General features: G+C 49.1%; 1 pseudogene; it reads right to left on the bottom strand.

Annotated features, from left to right (window-relative positions):
- Positions 1-2,395: 2,395 nt before the first annotated feature.
- Positions 2,396-3,280, bottom strand: LOC102473188 (RNA-binding protein with serine-rich domain 1 pseudogene; annotated as a pseudogene).
- Positions 3,281-5,266: the final 1,986 nt, after the last annotated feature.

The following is a 5,266-nucleotide window of genomic DNA, read 5'->3' as shown; positions in this document are numbered from 1 at the left end:
CTTCTCCCAGCACTTTTCTGACCAGAAACTCTTGTGGTCTCCGTCAAGAGAAGAGACTGGGGCTGGTGTATATCCAGGACCATTGGGCAGAGACAAGACTCAAGTGGTTCGAGTCTCAGACTCGGTGGCTTGAAAATAACATCTGGCACATGTGCATGTGTGCCCAAATTCGCAGGAGAGTGGAGAAGAAAAGGTGGTATGGTCATCCCCACTGAGGTTAATTTCTCACCTTCTCTCTCTCTTTTCTTCTCCAGTAAGCACACACTCCATTATGCAACAAATAAAAAAAAAAAAAAAGTAGAGGAAAAGAAGCTTCAGAGGCCTCCTGGAGGACAGTGAGTGTCTCTAAGGATTCTCCACCACCCTCCTGCAGAGACAGTGCCCATGTCCTGCTTTGCCCTCTCTCTGTGAGCCCTGATTAAGTGTAGTTCACCTGAGGAAGTAACATACTTCTGGCTGCAAACAACATGGCAGTCTGTTTGCCCTTTACCCAAACGTGCAATATTCTCTTACATGTAAATTTGTAAGTATTCAAGATTCACCCTACAAAAAACTCCCATCTGACCTTCTGCCTATAAAGACAGCATTGGGTTTCCCAGATGCCAAGGTGTCAGACATCTGAATTTGGACTTCATATCACAGTGAAATAGCTATTTTCAGTGCCATTTACTGAGAAATAGCCCCTGGAATTAAGAAATTTGTTTTCTTTTTTGGGCCTGCCAAACGTGAATGATAAGTACTTCCCTGACTTGAACATAAAATCCAGTTAAGAATATAAATCCAACTTGTGAGATGAAGCAGTATTTGGTTTTTGACATCTCTGGATACAGAATGTTTTCCAAGGGAATAGCAACTCATTTCAAACAAGCACTGTAACACATTATGGAATGTTATCTTTTCATAGTATTGAGGACAGTGAGTTTACCTCAAATGGCTTTTATCTTTTTTTTATCACTCTAATCCTAAATCTGTTTGTTTGTTTGTTTGTTTATTTATTTATTTTTGCTATAGGGTGCAAGCGTTCACCAGAAAGACAGAGAGAGACAGAGAGACAGAAAACAAGAAATCATCCCCTAGGGGGGATGGCCACACCACAATCCCTTCTCTTCCATTCTCCTCTCAGGATCTTGGGCATACATGCACCCACGCCCAGCGTTAGTTTAAGCCGCCAAGTCCGGCACTCAAACCATGGTCAAGTACATGGGAATCCAGTTACCATTACACTAACTGCTTGTCCCGTCCCTGTTCGGACACCAGGTGTCCCGACCCGGGGGGACAGCCGAACAGGTTTCCTGAGTGAAGGAGTGAGAGCCGGGACAAGCGGCGTAGTGTTACCACTCTTTCTCTGGATACAGAATGTTTTCCAAGGGAATAGCAACTCTTTTCAAACAAGCACTGTAACACATTATGGAACGTTATCTTTTCATAGTATTGAGGACAGTGAGTTTACCTCGAATGGCTTTTATCTTTTTTTAATCACTCTAATCCTAAATCTGTTTGTTTGTTTGTTTGTTTGTTTGTTTGTTTTTGCTATAGGGTGCAAGCATTCACCAGAAAGACAGAGAGAGACAGAGAGACAGAAAGCGAGAAATCATCCCCTAGGGGGGATGACCACACCACAATCCCTTCTCTTCCATTCTCCTCTCAGGATCTTGGGCATACACGCACCCACACCCAGCGTTAGTTTAAGCTGCCGGGTCCGGGACTCAAACCATGGTCAACTACATGGGAGTCCAGTTAGCATTACACTAACTGCTAGTCCCAATCCTAAATTTATTCAACAGTTCTTTCACCCTACACAAAGTACAAACACAACTTACCTAAAATGCTACAAAGTTACAAAACTCAAAACAAGTTTCATACTACTCACTGTACAAGAGCCAAATTAGAGCAATGTACATGTTGCCAAGGTAACCTGCAAGATTGCCACGAAGGGAGGGGTGGTAATGGGCTCCATCCTGCAACAGCTGGTTCCCCACCTGCTCACCAATTTCAGAGAACAAGGGAGGTGTTGGGTACATGAATCCATGGGAAGTCTGGCCATTTATAGCAACTTACATAGGGTGAGAGGTGCTCTCTGGGTGTGTGGCCCTAGAGGTCAGAGGGTTCTCAGGCAGGGTAGCAGAAGGCCATGCCTAACAGAACTGGCCCCAGATGATCCTTGGAAAGGACAAATGGGCTCCTAGGCTGGGCTGCACTGCCACCTGGGGCGATGTTGGCGTGCCAGGGAGCAGACTCTCAGGAGCTGGAAACAGGTGAACGTCTAGCCGGAAAACTGAAGGGCATCTTTACAGACATGATCCCAAACCTGTACTTGTGCAGCTGGAACCTGGCGTGCAGAGGAAATGTCTCAGACACTGCCTTCAAGGCTTGTCCGAGGGAGGGCTCTCCTCTCCTAGGACCTCTGTGGCAAAGCTGAGCTGTGTAGGATGTAGATTTGAGGGTTTGAGCTTCTGGCCCTGCTGATGGAGAGGTTGGAACTGGAGCAGCTCCTGTGGCAACGGCAGGGGGAGCTAGATCATGGTGCACAGGGGATCTGTGCTTTGGTGAGCCAAACCGTCTCCTCATCAGTGGAGGTGACCTGCGCCACATAGGAGGGGTGGCAGCATTTTCCTGGGAGGGCTGTCACTGGGAAGGTGCCTGAGGCCAAGGAGCCACACAGCAATGGCGATTATGTCCTGGCCATCCATTTGTCCTCCCTCCATGTGCTTCAGCACTTTCTCAGCTTCATCTGGATTCTCCAGCCCCATGTAGGCATAGCCCTTGGACAGATGGGGGTGCATCCTTTCTACGGGCATGTCCATCATTTCAATTTCCCCACAGGTGGAAAATGTCTCCATGATGTGATACTTAGTCACATTCCTGGCGAGCTTCCCATTATGGACTTTCATGGGTTCAGGGGAATAACTCCGTCTTTTCCTCTCCTTTTCATCTATTTAGGTGGCTTGGATTTGGATTGGAAGTGCAGCCTATTGTCACATCTGTGCAGAGAAGGGCTCAGAGAGCCAGAGGAGCAGCTGGAGCTGCGGGATGTGTGGGGACTTCCTGGGCAGCTGGATGCCAAGGGGGAGCTGGAGGCGCCCTGCGGCGGAGTGTGCTAGGACTGGAACCTGAACTGCAGGCTGCGTGGGCCTTGCACTGGTACTGCTGCCATCCCTGGAAGCACTGTGCCTCTTCTGAGTCTTATCCCACCGCGGTCTTTGGTGGCCCCTTGATCTTTACTGTGATCCTTGGACTTCTCATCAGAGCGGTCTTTGAGGTTGGTGGGAGAGGAGGCCATCTTCCCATTGTGACCTCCTCCCGCTCTCCTGAACCCTCTCCAATGACTTTTACTAGACAAGTGTGGAGTGGGGATGTAGGGGAAAATATCTTTTGGGCCTTAAATTGATATGGTTCTGTTTCTCCTTGAAACCTTATACTTTGTTGTGGCTTTGATGCCAGACAAGGCTTCAGGACTCAAGCTAACTGCCCAGAACTAAGTAAAAGAATGACCTCTGGTGGGACCAGCAGTTAATGTAATGGCTACGTTGCTGAACTCCCATGTAGCCAACCATGAATCGAGTCCCGGTGGCTTAAACTCACAACGGTTGCGCATGTGTGCGTGCCCAAGATCCTGAGAGGAGAATGGAGGAGGAAGGATTGAGGCGTGGAATTGGGTTCTGGAATTGGATCATAGGAATGACTGCACAATTCTGAGAATGGGCTGTACATCGCTGAATCGCAGTGTAAGGGCATGATTTCATGGTATCTGAGGGTAAGACCGTGGGCCAGCGCCCTGAGAGTCGTGGGCTGCCTCCTCCCCTTCAGCCTGCACAGGCATTCTCAGGCCCTAGGGAACCCAGTATGTCTAGAGGCCATGGGGGTGGGAGTTATTTATTTTTAATCAATGCTCTTGGCCATAACAGGAGAGGAGACAACAGAGCAGACTGGGAAGGTGGAAGCAGATAGACATGTGATCATCAACATGGCGGACAGCTGAACTCTAAACTGGCCATGGCAGAGCTGAAAAAGTGTCCTCTTTATAGCACAGAATTCTCAAAAGGTTCAGTACCTGGAAAACCCAGGGCCTTTGGAAATGGGAGTGAGGAACACCTAAAGTGAGAAACACTGGGTTCAAGTTGCTGAGAAGCAGTTTCTTTCCATGTCTCCATTGTGGACCACGGCCCCTGCTCAAGTGTGGCACTAATCTGAAGATTTCATCTTTGGAGAGAGTAAAAAAGAGAGCGAGAGCCTCTGAATAATGAATTCCAGTGAAGGCTTGATGTTCTTCTGCAATGAGGTAACTTAAGAGAACGTAGGTGAAGTAGAGATTGAGGTTCTTCGTCCCCCTTTCCCTCTCACTTGTCTCCTATGAGGACAAGAGTCATCTCTGGGGGACAGCTCAGCCCAAGAGGGAAGACCTGAGACCCTGTTCCTGGGCATTCCCCAGCATTGGCCGCTCAGGTCACCAAGGTGTGAAGTTGCAAACTGACAGCAGCTCCCTCCATCTCCGAGACCCAAACCAACTTTCCATCTGATCCTTGGTCCCACGCACTGAACTAACATCTATGGTATCTGAGGAAGATCCACACTGTGCAAGGGAAAGATCACAGTAAATACTGAGATGCAGCTGGGTGACAGGCAAGGCCATGCAGGAAAAAGGAAGTGCTAAGAGCTCTGTCAGTGTCCTCCAGGGGGTAGGGGAAGCTTCTCATCCATGAAGGACTAAACTCGGCACCGTGACCAAGCTCGGCACAGAGACACAAATCCCTCCTTCCCTCTTTAGAACCAGGATTCCTTGGGGACTAATACCAGCAGCCGAGGGTACACCCTCACCTTACCTAGACCATTAATGGTCTGGACTGTTCTTAGTTCCAGTTTTCATTTGTTTAAAAATCTGCGAAGACATTTCCTGACTGTACTCCTCAGCAGTGAGGAAATTTGTCTTCACTTGAAGGGCAAGAGCCCTGCTGTGGGGTCTGAGCCAGGATACGAAGACGTGGAAGCCCAGGATTCTGAGCAGGGACTGCTCAGGGCTGGGCTGGGCAGGAGAAAGTGGACACAGATGCAGGCAGAGACCCCTCTACCTGCCATGCACATGTCTTTGAGGGACAGCTTAGAGGCCAGCAGACCGAAGGTCTAATGTCTCTGCATGACCTCGGGCAAGTCCCTGGTGGCTTTGAAGCCTTGGTTTCTAGCCTTCAGTGAATCTGACAGTGGCCCCTACCAGGGGGACTGTGCTGGGTGAGCAGCTGGAGGGCACTGGGCTGGGAACCTGCCCCGCCGT

The sequence above is a fragment of the Tupaia chinensis genome, unplaced genomic scaffold (genome assembly GCF_000334495.1).
Source record: "Tupaia chinensis unplaced genomic scaffold, TupChi_1.0 Scaffold150278_1, whole genome shotgun sequence".
In the NCBI taxonomy this organism is placed as follows: Eukaryota; Metazoa; Chordata; class Mammalia; order Scandentia; family Tupaiidae; genus Tupaia; species Tupaia belangeri.
This window is presented reverse-complemented; position numbering and strand designations above follow the sequence as displayed.